This window comes from Pezoporus occidentalis, unplaced genomic scaffold, assembly GCF_034315485.1.
Source record: "Pezoporus occidentalis ecotype Australia unplaced genomic scaffold, CSIRO_AGI_Poc_V1 ctg203, whole genome shotgun sequence".
Taxonomy (NCBI): Eukaryota; Metazoa; Chordata; class Aves; order Psittaciformes; family Psittacidae; genus Pezoporus; species Pezoporus occidentalis.
The window spans coordinates 1,119,117-1,136,727 of record NW_026913889.1 but is presented as its reverse complement, the minus strand read 5'-3'; the positions used below and the strand labels follow the sequence as shown (position 1 = coordinate 1,136,727).

The window sequence follows — 17,611 nt, the reverse complement described above, 5'->3', positions numbered from 1 at the left end:
CTCCATATTTTCCAACTTATTCCTAGTAAAAACGGAACTCTGAAAAGAATAATCACTTTCATGTACCGGAAGTGAAAAATGTCATCTTCCTACCCCAAATTTTTGGGATGTGTAAGTGAAAGAAAACCCAACAAGAAGGCAGGCAAAAATGCATTATTGTACATTTACAGTCTAGTATTGCATAGACCAATTACTCGGTGTGAATCCATATTGCTTCCCTAACCATAGTATAGCTGGATTCATCAGCTCCAGATCTTTTCCAAAATATGTATCTGCCTAGAGTACTTCAGATTAAATCAAATAGTGATATGCAGATGTGAGTCACAAAAAAAGATATTAACTTGAATAAAGGTAAAAGATCTGATTTTTAAATAGTAACCTCTGTGTGTAAAATAGATAATAATGAATGGACCTGATAACAGACTTGCTGTTCATTCAGTGTTGTAGAGGTTATGAGAAACTACTACAACACACTATTATAGACACAGTTTTAGAAGATATGACAAGAAATGATCTATATTCATTCTTTGTCATAAGCAAGACATACATGACATTCTTTTCCATAAGCAAACTGGTTTTGTTTTGTTGTTTTTTTTTTTGTGAAAAATTATATATATAACTCCTGCTTCAGGTAATACATGCTATACCTGTAGAAATTGTCTATGTATATTCAAAAGAAGACAGTAGTTAGTCTAAAAAATACATTTGTCTAAAATATATGCTATAGGATAAGAGAAATTATGCTGATTTTCTAATGGGTAGCTGAAAAAATTTCAAGCCTTAGAGATAAAAGTAACTATACTTGTCTTCTTTGGACACATGAATGAAGCATGCAAAAACCCCGAGATTTTGTAAATGCATGCAATACTACATGGTATATGTGTCGGCAATTATAGAGTGATCTGTACAATAATTTATTGTCGAGACAGGTAAGGTACATTCTTACTGAAACAGTTACTACACAAGCACTGGTATTAGAAGACATTTAAATTTTAAACACATGATTATATTCAGATATTATGATGGAAAATAAGTCAGTTATAGCCACTTAAGTGACAGTTTTTACTCTTCAGCAGTACTAAAGAGAATGTATATTTAGGTTGTCTGATCAACATTTGTAGGTCTTTAAATTCAACTATTCATATAGCAAAGTCTCAGTTAAATAAAAATAAGTTCCAAAGTTTATTTTTAGTCCCAGTGTTGAGCTATGAAAACATGTTATTTATGAAATTTTGCTACTAGTTCACCATTTCTTCTTGAAGAATGGTGATAAATTATGTAAGTGGAATTTCTTAATTTTTTATGCTATTTAGTGGATAGCCTTATGATTTAAGGTTTTTGTTTATGTACCATACCAGCAGGTATTAGACAATATAAGTCTTTGGGAACAGTCAGACATGCTTTATTGACACAAACTTTAGCCCAAAGAGATGCCAGGAGGAGCTCTAGCCCAAAGTGATGGAGGAGCTTTCAGGGCCCCGAATGCATCCATAGGTCTTTATGGCCCAGATCAGCCTCACCTGGCGAAAGTGACTAGCTGGGCCATATTTTAAGCTTTCTGAACACCGCAGGTTGTAAAAGAAAATGGTGCTAAAATGAGTAAGATATAACCGAGAAACATGAAGGGTAAAGAGAAAATAACGAACATGAGTCATTCAGCAATATTGCAGAAGAGTGTATATTCTCAGCCAATACACAATTCCCTATATTAATATATAATATAACATAGTATAGTATAGCGTAGCGTAGCATAGTGCAGCATAGTATAATATATAGCATAAAGTATATGCAGGAAAATAAGACTGTAATAGATAACATAAAAGAGGATTCCTTCCAGTGCAATATGATACCAATTCTAGTGCAAAGGTTATGTAAATGTAATTTATATCATACAGTTAATGTTGCAGTTTTATAGTCACGTTAAGCTCATACTTTTGTGAATTTAAATTGAACTTGGATTAGACAACCGAGATGGTTTACTATGCAGCACACCAGCTACAAAGAAAACCAGTTCTGAGATACTGTATCAGAAGAAACATAGATTTGGCCACTGTAGATCCACAGCCTCACTGAAAATCCCTGCCTAAAATGCATACTTTAACTGATAAAGAATCAGGCCCATAGGGGTAGGATGAAGATACAAACCATGGTGTTGACGATTACATTTGGGCAAGAGGTAATTAATCTTACAATAACAGACTCACAGGAAAAGAGACTTCAATGTCCTGCAGCCTGCTTGTCAAAACAGGGCCCTGTGCCTGGGTAGGTAGTATATAGGGAAGAAAATGAAATTAATTAAGCGACAGTGTGTAAGAAATAAAAGTGCAAGAAAAATTGTGATGGATGTAGAACTGTTACTAGATTGTATCTTTTCAGATCCTGTGAGGTATAATAACAAAAGACCTGCGCACTCATCCTCAGAGCTTAGTTCTCCATTGAATTTGCCTTTCTGAAGAGTGCTCATACTCTTCAGCAAAACTACATTAGCAAAGAAAAAAAAAAGAAACCAACAAGGTGGAAAATTTTTTCTGTGCTTGATTTTGTTTTTAAACAATTCTTATTCCTGCATTACTTTCACTTTTAATCTATTCTCTAACTATTTGAAAAGCCCATGAAAAGGAGAGCTTTCACATCCATATTAAATAGTGCCTTGGATGTAAAAGGAATGAAATACAAAATTTAGAAAAACAAGGATCAAAACATACATTTAAATTAAGTTCCCATTTATCAGATGTACATGTTCTTTTCAGAGTACCTTAACACTTTTGCACAGCTGATAACAAAAGAAGTGGACTTTGTTCTGCAAATCTAAGAGATTAGACTGGATGATGCAAACCCAGTAAGTTAATATCTTCATATTCCGTGCATAAAGCAAAGTTCAATATGTGACAATAAATGCACTTTGGTGTGTTTATTGATCTATTTACATTCCAAAATATGTGTGGTGGGTTTTCTTCCTCTTTCTCGTATTCTAAGGCCCAAGAGATAAAACAACAGTTGTTTCTTTTTTATTAAAAAAAGTGCTGCCGATGTACCATGCCATAGAAATTATATTTTATGTTCATGTGAATGGTTCATTTAGCACTATACCACAGTGACCAGTGCTGGATGTTTTTAAGAAAGTAATAATCCCCATGGAATTTATAATTCTGAAATAATATGGTTAGAAAAAGTGTATCTCTCCCAGTTCAGACAGTACTTGACATTAAGTCATTTTAACTATGAATCACTGTGCATGAGCCTCATGTTAGGAAAGGCAAAGCTCCAGAGCGTAGGAAGGAAGAGAGTCTAAGAATGAGCTAAACCCCAGTGTGGGGCACCTATGTATGTATATTCACTTAAATGCAGCATGGTGGTATTTGCCTGAATTTATGATTATGCTTAAATTACCTTCTGTGGAGGTTTCAGGTAACCGATGTTGAGAAAACAAGCCATGGTCAGCTGTGCTCGTGGCTGGGGTACAGCTAAAACACAGACATAAGAACAGGGTGCTAAACTGTTTTTCTCATTTCTGATGCTAATCTATGCCAAATTGCATAGACAAAGCCTTTAGTTAGTTTTGTGATCCTGGGGGAGGGAGGGGAAGGGGAGGGAAAAGGAGGCAGCTTTTATTCTTTGTGTGCTCTTCTTAGCTTATTTTTTTGATAACCATTTCTAAAAAGTTTGAATAATATTCCATGGAAATGACAAGAATATTGCAGACTGGGACTTTGTATTCATCTTTGGTGGGCAAGGCTGTCATCTTTGGAATGGCAAGAGGAACTTCTAGTCCATCTAATCTGTCCTTTACTACTTGAGCATTGACCTACAAAATATAGCAAGAATGTCAGGGAAGATAAATACAGGGAGATAGATACTCTGAAATCCATACAATGTATTATCTTTTTTACATTCTTCTACAGGAGATAATCTTAGCTGAAAACCTTATTCTGAAATCAAGCTTGAACTCTTAACATGTGTAAGTAATAACCTAATTACAGCCTTCGGGAAAAACTAATTCTTAAAATAAAAATGACTTTTGATGTGATCAACAATAGTATTTTGTAGTTATTAAACATGTTGATGTTGTTTTAATGTTAGTGTTTAATTAATTAAGAAAAACTGTAGGCTTTCCTATCCAATATTCAAGTGAGACCTGTTTAAGTGCCATTTTAATTAAATTTTAGAAAGGGAGAGGCTGTAGAAACATGACATGAAAGTGTTGGTTTTCACTTGATGGTATTTTTTTCCTAATGTCAAAGTCCTAGTCTCAGTTTTACTGCTGTTCTCAAGAATGGAGTTTAACCTTCATTGCTCTTAAGAGATAAACTTGGTAAAAAGTGGCCCTTGAAGGAAGGATGAAATTTTTTGAGTAGAACAAGGTGTAAAACATAGTGAGAACAAACTATCTGTATACAGAATAGCATGGTGTGACCAGTTTCAGCAGAGCTTGTAACATGCTGAGTATTTGAATAAGATTTCTTAAATGGCAATCTAATTCCAAATTAGGCAGGATACTTATGTTATCCTTTGTTTACCTAAAATAACTAAGGTTACTGGTACTTCCAGGACCGCCTGGTACTCTCCAAGTGGCTTACCTACTTTTAACTTTTGTTAAATTAAAGTATTTAAGGCTATTTCTCAAATTATTTAGAAAAGAGACTGAAAGCTAAAAAAACGGTACATGAAATGGGATGTATGTGATAAAACTTCAAATACTTGACACTTCTCAGCTTCTGACTTAATCTAGTAACTTCACAAGAAAGTATGAGTTATAAATTATTAGTTTTCTATTAAAGTATTATTTCTATATACAATAAGCCTCCAGTTTAGCCCCTTTAATAGCACTAGAATGCCAGGGAGTGAGCCAGCAATCATGATGCGCTTTCTCTAGTTGGGCACAAAGCACTGAGGAAAAGAGAAACCAGAAGAGAGATAATGTGTTTCATCAAACCTAAATAATAGTGTGAAATTATATTGAACTACATCATACAATTTTTTCTGTGACTGTACTTCAGATTTTTTTTCCTCTAAATATATTTCTGTCATGTGTATTATCTTTCATTACTTTCTGTGATAAATTTGCCGCAGCACCAAGTCAAATGAAAGAGGAACAGAAGTATCTGAGATGGTGACCTTTAAAACTAATAGCATTTTTAAATGTGTCATATGTAGTTTCTGTAGAATGCTATCAAGCCAATGCTGTGTAGATAAAACCTTAATGATGTGTGATTCATTACAACTCAATGAACTGTGCAAAACATGAATATGGGAAAAATTTAGCACTTTGATGTGCAGGAAAGTTCCTCAGAGGGATTTCTTTTCAAAAAAGTTTAAGAACACTCCATTACACTTCTCAGAGATGACGGGAACTTATGCCAAGGTAACTAGGTCCCCTAAATGACAGCAACAGCAAAGAAATAAAAAGGAACTTAACCACATGCTTTTAAGCTGCATTTGTATTCAAAACCAACTTGAAAACCTTTAAATATAAATGAGAGACCAAAGTGCTGGGATAAGGTCTGACACTGGCTCTCCGAAAAGAAAGTATTAAAGCCACACCTCTAGATTTTCTAGTGACAAGTATCTTGGAGAAACCCTAAGCAAGAGCTACAATAAGAGACTGATGCCAGGGTGGTTTTTGGTTTTTTGTTTGTTTGTTTGTTTTCTTGGTTAGATGCCTTTCATTTGAAGCAAGAGCTTAAGTCCCCCCTGCCTTGCTAGAATAAATTTGTGGTTTTCTTTCCAGGCTTGTGGGCTCAGGTGAATCTTTTACATAGGCCATGGATCTACTTCCCCAAAAGCAATTAATTCAAATACAGCAGTACTGCAGACAAAATTTTCAGGTTGTCTGCAGACTGAAACACATATCAATGTATATGAAAGTGGGGGCACACCAGTCCATAGACCTGTATCAAAAAGTTAGTTGCTGGCTCAAGACAGGATATAGAGCACGGTAATGTACAGAAGTACCGTATTGTGTGCTACAGGCAGCGGACAGGCACTCCTTAATTTCCAGAAATGTCACGTTATCAGAGGGATCTATTTTGAACTGCCATCTTTGCAGACTCTCTTTGAAAGTGAGGTCAAGTTCAATGTTTCTGACTCACCCACCACCACTATATGAGAGGTGCTCTTAGAACACGTTACTATTGCTAAGTGTTTTTATTCTCAGAAAGAGTATTTCAATCTGAATAACTTGCCCTTAGAGGATTTTGCATGTGCAGTTGTATGTGATATACAATACCCAACCTAGAAAATTCACTCTGACTAAACTATCACCAAAATTAGTAAGAGAAAGAAAAAAAAAATCATTGTATTGTGAAAGTACATTGGAAAGCAGTATAATATCCTGTCACACCAGCTTTATGTCATTTGTTTCAAAAGTCATATATATCAATATCAAAATAGCTTAAAGGGACTAGTCATGAGTCCATCAATAGTTTTAAGAAAACGGAGACTGCATTATGGTCAAACATATTGCCATTAAGGGAAATAAGATGGCAAAAGCCACAATTGTTGTCAGACCTATAAAGAAGAACATTGACTATTTATAAAGTGATAGTCCAAAAATATAAATTTTTCATATGGTACATGGAACTATCTTTCAGTGCTGCTTGGAAAACAAACCAAGACAATTACATTAAGATATGGGGTAAGGGTCAAACTAGCTGACATATTTGAGCAAAAGTGTAGGCTGGGGTCCAGCGAGACATACAAAAGTAACTGAGTTATAATGCACTGAGTAACTGGCTGAGAAGAATCCCAAGGTCATATAAACACTTGATAACAAATGCAAAAACTGAACCTAAATAACTCTTGTGCTTATTCTTAGCTGCACTCCTGTCATTTTTCTGAAGTTTTGAAGCATTTTTGTCTTACCCTGAGTGAAATGTTACATCATGCTAGAACTTTGCTTGTGAAAATTCTAATGTATGATTAGATTTCCAAGGTTAGTTTTGTTGTTACACTGTCACAGTAGTAGTGAAGCTCAAATCATAAAAAGCCTAGATATTCACCTGCTTGTTGTTTGAGATGTAGATAACATTTCACTTCTTATAATCATAGAATCATAGAACAGTCAGGTTTCGAAAGGACCTTAAGATCATCTAGTTCCAACCCCCCTGCCATGGGCAGAGATGCCTCACCCTAGACCATGTCTGGGCTCTGTCCAGCCAAGGCTCTGTTCAACCTGGCCTTGAGCACTACCAGGGATGGAGCATTTACCACTTCTTTGGGCAACCTGTCCCAATGCCTCATCACCCTCACAGTAAAGAACTTCCTTATATCTAACCTGAACTTCCCCTGTTTAAGTTTAAACTCATTACCCTTTTTACCTATCGCTAGAGTCCCTGATGAAGAGTCCCTCCCCAGCATCCTTGTAGGCCCCCTTCAGATATTGAAAAGCTGCTATAAGGTCTCCATGCAGCTTTCTCTTCTCCAGGCTGAAAAGCCCCAACTTTCTCATCCTGTCTTCATGCAGGAGGTGCTCCAGTCCCCTGATCATCCTCGTGGCCGCCTCTGGGCTTGCTCCAACAGCTCCATGTCCTTTTAATGTTGAGGACACCAGAACTGCACACAATACTGCAAGTGGGGTCTCACGAGAGCAGAGTGGCAGGATCACCTCCTTCAACCTGCTGGTCACACTCTTTTGATGCAGCCCAGGATATGTTTGGTTTCTGGGCTGCTAGTGCACACTGGAGCCGGCTCATGTTAAATTTCTCATTGACCAACACCCCTGAGTCCTTCTCTGCAGGGCTGCTCTGAATCACTTCACTGCCCAGCCTGTAGCTATGCCGGGGACTGCCCCAACCCAGGTGTAGGACCTTGCACTTGGTGTGGTTAAACTTCATGAGGTTGGCATCAGCCCACCTTACAAGCATGTTAAGATCCCTCTGGATGTCATCCCTTCCTTCCAGTGTATCAGCTGCATCGCGTAACTTAGTGTCGTCAGCAAACTTGCTCAGAGCACACTCAATCCCACTGTCCATATCTCCACCAAAGATGTTGAACAGAATCGATCCCAACACCGAGCTTCATAAGCTCAAAAAACTAAATACTTAAACTTCTCAACAGCCTGTGGAGACATTTTTATTACCTCTGCTTTAAAGAGAAGCATATGAAACTGAAAAGGTTGCAGAACACCAAGTTTGGAACTTAGACCTTGCTAGTTTGGACTGTGTTCAATGGAAACAGGTGCAAGGGTTAACAGGTTCAAACTTAAACAGGGGAAGCTTAGGTTAAATATAAGGAAGAAGTTCTTTGCTGTGAGGGTGGTGGGGCACTGGACCGGGTTGCTGAAGGAAGTTGTGAATGCTCCATCTCTGGCAGTGTTCAAGGCCAGGTTGGACAGAGTCTTGGGTAGCATGGTTTACTGTGAGGTGTCCTGCCCATGGCAGTGGGGTTGGAACTAGATGATCTTAAGGTCCTTTCCAATCTTAACTATTCTACGATTCTATGACTCTATTTTTACAGCAGAAAGAGAAATAACCTCATTTAAAGTCACAAATAAACCAGTTCTTCTGTATTTTTAGATAACTGAGAAACTTTGTGTAAATGTCAGAGGTACTTGTAGGCCATCCATAAAAGAAGGAATAGTAGTTTTTTCATCCAGTCTATCTTATCAATTTGCTGTTTGTACAGCTAATTTAGGAGTTCCTAAATACTGTAAGTATGCAGCAAGTTGAACTGATCCATAGTTATAAAGACAACATCCAAAAGTCACAATATTTGAAAACTGGAAAATGGCTGACTAGTTTGAATCAGTTACATTACTAGCTTAATGAACAATAAAAAAGTGTGGGAAACATCTACACTGACTTATGACAAATCACACAAAGTGTGGAAATCTGGGGTAGGTTCATATTCCAAGGACCAGTTCCTATACAGTTTACATGATACATCTTCCATTAAACACAGAATTTCATGGTTATTCCTATGGACTGAGAATACTAAAAATAATGAGGGCAATATCAGTTCCTGGAAAACACGTTTTTTTTTTAAAGGTTTTTGTAACCATAAATCTGAGCTGTAAGGAAATTTTAGAATGTTCACTACGAATGACATTCTTGTATGGCCAAATGCATTTTCGGACAAAAAGCTCTATGTCTTCCTTTTAGAGGATGTTGTGAAAGTCGTGCAACTTCTATTTATAATTAATTTCTAAACTGAAACTTTATCTTCACTGACTAAAGATAATGGGGATGGACTCTTCATTAGGGACTGTAGTGACAGGACAAGGGGTAACGGGTTAAAACTTAAACACGGGAAGTTTAGATTGGATATAAGGTGGAAATTTTTTCCTGTTAGGGTGGTGAGGCACTGGAATGGGTTGCCCAGGGAGGTTGTGAATGCTCCATCCCTGGCAGTGCTCAAGACCAGGCTGGATGAAGCCTGGGGTGATATGGTTTAGTGTGAGATGTCTCTGCCCATGGCAGGGGTGTTGGAACTAGATGATCTTAAGGTCCTTTCCAACCCTAACTATTCTATGATTCCAACATGTTTCATGATGGCAACAGAGAAGCTCAAGGGAAGATGAAATTATCAGGTAATAAAATCTCTGCAGTTTTCTGTCCTGTCAGCAGATTTTCAAAACTCAATAACATCAACAAGCCATAGAATAGTACTGTGCCTTATGTCATCTCTGAATTATATCAGATTTTTTTTTTTTTCAAAAGTAGTAAAAAGCTTCCGTTCCATGCTCTGACAAAGAGCTACATGCTGTATCTAAATCACAGACTTGAGAGCTTCCTTAGAATCTCATAAATTATGCTACTTCATTTCTAACAAAGAGTTAAAAAGCATATAGGTTTCCCTAATACTGTTAACTTCATTTGGATATACACAAAAAGACCAGAAAACCCTGTAACCCCCCCAAATAACATCATGGCTTAAAATGAACTTGTGTATACTGCAATTTTTCTGGACATAATGCAAACAGAAATATGCAAACACAACCGAGTAAGTCTTTCAGACATTTAATGCTTATTTCTTCTGTTCCTTGACACCCCACTGCCCCCCTAAAAAAAAACAACAAAACCCCCAAACAACAAAACACCTCAGATCTTATGGTCTCATATAGTGGTCAAGAACAGTAGGTAACTATAATTCTGGTTTAGGAAGTGTGTCAGGGTGCAGTGTCATGTTATGCTCTGAGGGGAGATGCTACTACTGCACCAAGTACAAATGTGCTGAAGGCAATCTTTCTGAGTTTTGTTTAAGACTGACATTTATTTTAAAGACAAACACTGAAGGGACCATTACCAGTTGTCTCTGCTGCTGGCCCGCACACATGGGCAAACCATGTGGGAAGAGAAGGGAGCGTGGACTGTATAGAAAGACTTGAGCATTTCTTGACTGAGAAGAAAGAAGAGCTCAAGGGTATTAATCAGTGACTACACCTTAAGACTTGCAGGAAAAAGAAATTTGGCCCTGTGTAAACTGGCAATTAACTGGGGCTGTGGATGGCAAGGTAAGCATTACGAAGGGGGCAGGTCTTTTGCTGTTTACAGGATGTGAATCTTTCAAATATTTTAAGTTACTGTGGTTAAAATTCCTTTTCTAAGTCAGCATTCACTGGCATTCCTACTGTTCTAAAAGAAAGATAGGCTTACCTGGAAATCTTAGGCAAATCTGTGATCAGATGACCCCGTGAGTCATTAGGTTACAATCCAGAAAGGCTATGACCAAAAAGAGTGTTAGTATGCTTACATGGATCATACCTGTGCCCTAACTTGGTTTGAAAACACAGGGGTCCCTTTGTCAATAACTGGAAATGACACTGAGCCAGACTCTGCCAATGCATGAATAAAAAAGTCAAGCAAGAGCATAATGCATTTCTTTTGGTTATGTAAACAGGCAAACACAAAAGTTTGCAATGGAGTGGGACTTCCTTGCCACAGAATTTGCCTGCATAATGCAAGTTTCGGAGGTAAAATTAACTGCATTGTTTTGGTACACTGGTATTTACGCATCTAGTAATTAGGACTTTGAACAACGTTTTCAGAAGTGTTTGAGCACTGATGGAATTGGCTCTGTAAAGCCAAGCTTCAAACTTCTACTTGTTTTGACTGGGAGTTGGAGAGTGAAACACTTGTTTACATTCAAAATTGTACTCCTGAAACTTCATTTTGACACTGGAGCAGCAACAGTTTTTAACAGACTATTAGTTAGGCTGTATTAAGCATGTAGTAGTAAGCAGTCTCTGAAGCAGGAAAAAGAACCCTAGCTTACTTGCTCCTAAATGAGCACTTTAATTCAGACCTTTTTCCTCAGTAGATCTTTGCTTCGTCTCCTTTAACAGCGGCAGACCTCTGGCTTCAGCTAAAACAGTGTAAGCCTTCTGGAATTAATTAGAAGAAAATCAGAACTGATATGCCTAGAAGAAGGTGTACGTGCACACTGACAGTAGATGAAAGTACTTTTCAGTCTCATTTTGGGTAACAAAAGCTAGTTTCATATGAGTGACACTAATTCACAGATACAGACGAGCTCCTAGATGTGGGGAAGTTACAAGCATTACTGAGAACTTAGTTTTTTGTGGGTTGTTTCTACAGTTTTTGAACAAGTGACCGCCCTACAGCTGCATCACCTTAAGGCAATACTGCGCGCTCGCACCTGCCCCGAGCTTGGCTCTCTTTGGTAGCAGAGAGGGTCGACAGGAATCCCTCGGCTCCCAGCTAGAAGAGGGAACTGGGAGTCCAAGCGCCAGCTCAGCGGGGAGGGGAAACACAGACACGTCTGCGATGCGAGGAGATGCGCTGAGGCACCAGGCGCTCCCGGCGCCGAAGCTTGCGACCGCAAGCGGCCTGAGCCCTCATGAAATATGCTGCCTGGCGAGCACGCCCTGAGCACCCGCCCAGGCGGCCCATGCGCGGAGCGGCGGCGTGGAGGGGCGCGGAGCAGAAGGCGTTTTTCGCCCGCGCCCAGGTGCGGCCGCCTCCTGCCGGAGCGAAGGGGAGGGAGGGTAGGAGCTCTGCGTCACGGGTGCGGCTTGGCGGGGAGCAGCGCGGGGGTGGGGAGGCAGGAAGGAAGAAGAGAAAGAGAGCAAGAAAGAAAGTGAGCGAGTGGAGAGAGCGGGCTGAAGCCACCTGAAGTGCTGCTCTTTTCCCTCTGTCCCGCTCCTCCTTTCCTGCTGCTCTTTACCAGAGGTAAGGCAGCCTCGGCGGGGTGCGCGGGTCGCGAGGCAGAGGGCAAGGCTGCCTGGCCACTGCCCTGTGCGCTGCGGCCTGTGCGGGCGACTTCCCGGGCACCGCCGCGCCGGGCACGGCGCTTCACCGTGGGCTGGTGCTGTGTGACTGTGGAGGTCCCGGTCCCGCTGGAAGAGATGCAGCCAGCGCGAAGCGCTCTGCTGGAGAGGGACTTGAAAGTGGTGGCGAGTTCTGGGGTGAGGCCAAGGGGTTTGGTGCAGGGCATGGCTCAGATCAGCCTCAGATACCAGAGTTGGGAACTGACAAGAAATAGCTCGTAGGCAAATAGAAAGCAAGGCGTGTATTTCTCTCGTGTTAGGTTTTCTTTTTTCTTGTTTGATTTGTTTTTTAGCTTATTTTAACGGTCTGTATGTAAATGTCATACTAAGGACACAGCACATCGTTACTGTTTTATTTATTTACTCTCCAGGTTGTTTTTGTAGAGTTAGACACAGACTTCTCCGTAGCTGCCGGTATATTACCGGAAATATTACCAGAAAATGAGTGGTTTGTTTTGGGAAAGTCAAAGAGCCGCAAGGATGTACTGGATAGAAGAGGCCAAGTGAATGATACAACAGTTTGCTAGAGTGTTCTTAACCAAATTCACTTTCTGCTTGCTGCTTCATGGCATGCTGTGCCTTACTCTAGCGACTGCAAGTTGTTCCACTGGAATTTCTTGCAGTATGAGGCTTGACTCTGAGGTAGGAAAGGTGGCCGAGCATTTCTCTGAAAGAGAAATGTTCTGAAAAAAAAGAAAAAAAGAAAACGTAACAAACTCCCCCCAAAACACAATCCAAAATGACAGAAACATTTTGACAGAGGATGTGATTAAAGGTATTTCATAATTATCCACTGTGTTGAACTACACTTAGTAACTTTCTTGCATTTGGAAGGGGAACAGTTCTACTGGAATTGTTTCAATCAGTTGTCTTGCTCTGAGTTGACTCAAAAGTTAATTCCGTGAGTAATCACTTTAAAAAGGTCATTTGAGGGATTTTTTTTTTCTTTTTTTTAAGTGTACAGTCAGTATGCTGATTGCAATTATGTAGATTTATGGGAAGATCTTAAATGATCTACAATGTTTTCTAGGCCCGTTAATCTGTCAGTTCCTATGTAGTCAAGTACAATAGGAAGATTAAATTATCTACTGGCAGATTTTATTCTGCTCTATGGTAAATCCTGTTGTAGTGTTTTTTTGTCTTGTTTTGGGTTTATTACCTGTGTATTTGGATCTTAATCTAGTATGTGGTTTACCAGAAGCTGTGAGCAGGCCTGAACTTGCTTGTATTTCTTGGTCCAATTGCTTAAAGTGTGATTATCTTGCCATGCACTTCTAAAGGTTTGACGCTTTCTTCAGGCTAATATCTGTAGTGATCTTAAAAAAAAGATGAAAAATCTCAGTTGCGTGTTTCTATATTCAGCTGTACCCTACTGTTCACACATTTCATTATTAAAAGTTGGATTGCTTGCTTGAACAGAATTTGTCTATGTTCAGTGTTGTCTTGACTTTTAACTTGAAAATCATAGAAGGGAAGAATCGTAGAACGTTAGATGCAGGTTCTTACCCTCCATGTGAGATAATGTTCTAAGAGTTATGTCTGTTTGTCTGTACCAATGTTTTCATTTTTCTTTGGTATTTAGCAGTCACTTCTAGTGAAACAAAAAGAATTGTTACACCACACTGAGTTGTTGTACCTCCTTTTTTAAGCACCTTCCATAAGGTGGGAATAGGAAGACCATAAAAACCAGTTTGAAAGTAACTGGGAGAAACATGATCTTCTATGAAGGAAAGTTGAATGATCCTATATAGGGCTTGGGATATGCAATGTAAATTGCAGTTCATTCACTGACAAAACATATTTTCTTGGAAAAAAAGTCCAGATGGTTTCCCTCATACTGTTTTTCCAACATAGCAATTAGGATGTTTTATCTTTATTTCTATAAAATGGAATTGTCATATGTCTTCTAAGAAGCAAGGGTTGTTTTTTGTTTGTTTGTTGTTGGTTGTTTTTTTTTTTTTATAACCACTATAGCATTTCCCCATTTTTAGCAACCATGTTGAATTACAACTTTTTGTCATGGTTACCTTATATAGGAGAATGTGATAGTGGAGCAAGAATGAGCTTTATTTAAACAAGACCCCCACCTTTAGTACTGTGTCCAGCCCTGTGTCCGCCACCACAAGAGGGACATAGACCAGTTGGAGTGGGTCCAGAGGAGGGCTGGAGCACCTCACCTATGAAGACAGGTTGAAAGATTTGGGCTTATTCAGCCTGGAGAAGGCTCTGGGGGGACCTTAGAGCAGCTTCCAGTACCTAAAGGGGGGCTACAATAAAATATGAAGAGGGACTTTCTTTTACAAGGGTATGTGGTGACAGGACAAGTGGTAATGGCTTTAATCTGACAGAGGGGAGATTTAGATTAGACATTAGGAGAAAAAAATTCACTGTTAGGGTGGTGAGATGAACAGGTTGACAAAAGAAGTTGTGGATGCCCTAAATCTGCAAGTGTTCGAGGCTAACCCTGTGTTTGAGGCCAGGTTGGATGGGGTTTGGAGCAACCTGGCCTAGTAGAAAGTTAGAACTAGGTGGTCCTTAAGGTCCCTTCCAACCCAAACCAGTCTATGAAGACCAAGTCCTTTTTTTTTATTTTTATTTTTTTTAATTCTCTTGTTTGATATTTATTTCTATCAGATACTGTAGGAAGATTCTATTCTGCCTTGCTGCTGAGAGAAAAAGTTTTGGTTTACAGGATGTACCATGTGCAGTAATGTTGAAGACTTCTATTTAATCTTGCAGTGGTACAGATCTGGCTGTGAAAGTGAATGTAAGCATATAAATATGTATATAGCATACGTGTGCACTACCTATCTGTTCAAACGTTCTTTAGGTTTTGTTATGACTTACTTGGCAGTTATAGCCATGGTGGAGATTAATATAAATTTAAAAAAATAATTACATTGAAGTAGATTAATATATATTGGATAAGTCAGTCCTTGAGTTCTGTTTTTCCATATACTTACTGAGTTTTAAGCCTTTATTAAGGGTAAAAGGAGTAAGAAAGGAGTAAATGTTTGACTCCTGTAAGTAAGGAGTCAATGTTTATCTTGTAGTCTGCGATACAAACATTCACCAGTGTGTGTGGATTTGTTTAGCTGTTATTCGACCTTCTCCTGAATAGTCAAACCAAAACTGGCATCAGTGTAACCCTTTGCTCAGATGCACGAAACATATGGGACTCTGAACTTGCTGGTATCCAACTGCCTGTGTAGCTAGGCCAGATCTATAGCGCATCTTCATAAATCCGGATAGATGCATTGATAGCTTCTGCCATAGAGGAGTACAGAAACAGAAAATGGCTTGGGCTTCACCTTCTAGCAGTTCTGCCATTTTGCAGTCAAAATGTCTTCTCAGCTAGCAGGTTTTTCCTTTTGCAGTCTGCTACATTTAATTTATAAAATACACTACAAAAAGTAATGGCTTTTGCAAATTTGGAGACAATGTTTGTTCAGTGCTAGGCAATCCTCTGCATCTTTATGTGGGTGGGTTAGGGTCTGAATAGCTGAAATGGGTTGAAAATAACTGTGAGAAATATGATCTTCTATGAAGATGGGTTAGGATATGCATACCTGCGGATACATAGCTATTTGAGTTCCTGAAGTAACAACGTTGGAGTGGTTCCAAAATAAGGTGTGGGCAACATATGTAGAAAAATCGGTATTTAGATACTGAAAAGAGTGTGTGTGTGCATAAAAATATATGTTTATATAAAAAGATATATTTATTTGTAAAATACACCTAAAAGCTACTTTCCTAAGTGTCTCTTCTGTTACTGCTGAAGGTGGAGGGATTGAGAAAATGATACTGTCTGAAAATCTAACATCTTGGGGGAAAAAATACCCAAACACCAGTATGAAACCTACAGCTGCCAAGAAGGGTGGAAATGGCTGAGATAACCAATTACAACTCTAACTTTAAAGTACTTATACACTAATATTGTAGAGGGTTTATATACTTGATCATGGGGGGTTTCGTTGTGTGTTTTTTTTGTTGTGTTTTTTTTTGTTTGTTTTTTATTAATGGATACATGAAGGACTATTCTCTGGCAGAAATAGTGCCTGTGATACTTTTTGACCATTCTGTACTAATTATTTCTCATTCTGTATTCAGAATATATATTCAGCTTCTTAAAAGACTATGTATTTATAGTTGTATTGTTCAGAGTTTAGAGATGGGTGGAGGCCATACAGTTGAATTTTATCTTTTATGGCTAGGGGCTTATGTGAAAAGCTTGAGGAAATGCTGATGTCTGAAATTTTTAAAGGAATGGGGAATCTTTAGATAAGTACACAGATTGGGAAAGGACAAACTTAAATCTAGAAGCTGATTGTTAATCAGTTCAGCTCAATCTAAGGCTTTTTTGTATTTAAATGACTTGGAAATCTTTTAATGAGGGTTAACTCCCTAACAAACTTTTCTCTTGAGAGGTTATATCTGATTGGCCTAAAGAGTTGTCTGCCTAAAAAGTTTTAATTGTATGAATTTCATATTCAGGATAATAAGTTAATTCTCAGACTTGTGGACAGTGATCAAAGCTGTTAAAAATATTGCCCCAAAATGAAGTTAATCCAACGGCTTACTTTAAGGAATGTAGCATTTATAGTGCTGTGTTGATTTTTATGTCTTCCAGAAAATTACAGGTTTGTTATTTTTTTTTTTTTCTCATGTCACATATATATATGTATATGGTTTAAGTATAAAGGTTTTTTTTTTCCTCTGGGATATTTCTTTTTTTTTTTTTTTTTAATTTTGGAGGTGTGGGAATAATAAAGATATATGCAGAATTTTGCAGGAAAAGATTTCTAGTGATTGAGTTATTTAATAATTCATTTTCTGAATAACAGCTTAGTTCAAAAGTTGTTGGGGAAATCTTAAAGAAAAAAGTTTTATCCTTTATTGGAGGAATTGATGTGATACAAAAATAGGCAATCTTTTGAGCTTCAGTTCTAGATCATAAGTAGTGTCCTTTTTGTCAGGAAATATTTTGGAGAATACAGTATCAATGCCTATTACCATGGATATGTTCTGGGCAAATGATTTCTTTCTAATTGCTACTTAAGTCTTACTCTGTTCTACTGAAGCTGTTGTTTCTTTTCTAGGCTGCTTAAGGCTAGTACCTGCATGCCAGCACAGCTTCTACAGTCGACAGGTTTCCCTAAGGCCAAATTGCTCTTTATACAGGAAGAGGGAGGTGAAAAAACTTGTTGACTGCTGCTGATCTTAAACCTTCTTTAAAGAAATGTGATTTCAGATTGTCGCAGACACCTTCAGAATAGTAGCTTCTCTGTCTGCTTTGGATTTTGCAAATCATGAATTTGGTTATGGCCTTGAAAAACTCAAAATAGGTGGAATCTGAGTAGTGTAAGAGCTGAGTTGGAAAATACT

At 38.4% G+C, this 17,611-nt stretch overlaps 1 protein-coding gene across 1 annotated transcript in view; it reads left to right on the top strand.

Annotated features, from left to right (window-relative positions):
• The window catches only part of LOC134163689 (uncharacterized), a 360,084-nt gene that overhangs the window by 155,323 nt on the left and 187,150 nt on the right, over positions 1 to 17,611 (top strand). The window lies entirely within an intron of this gene.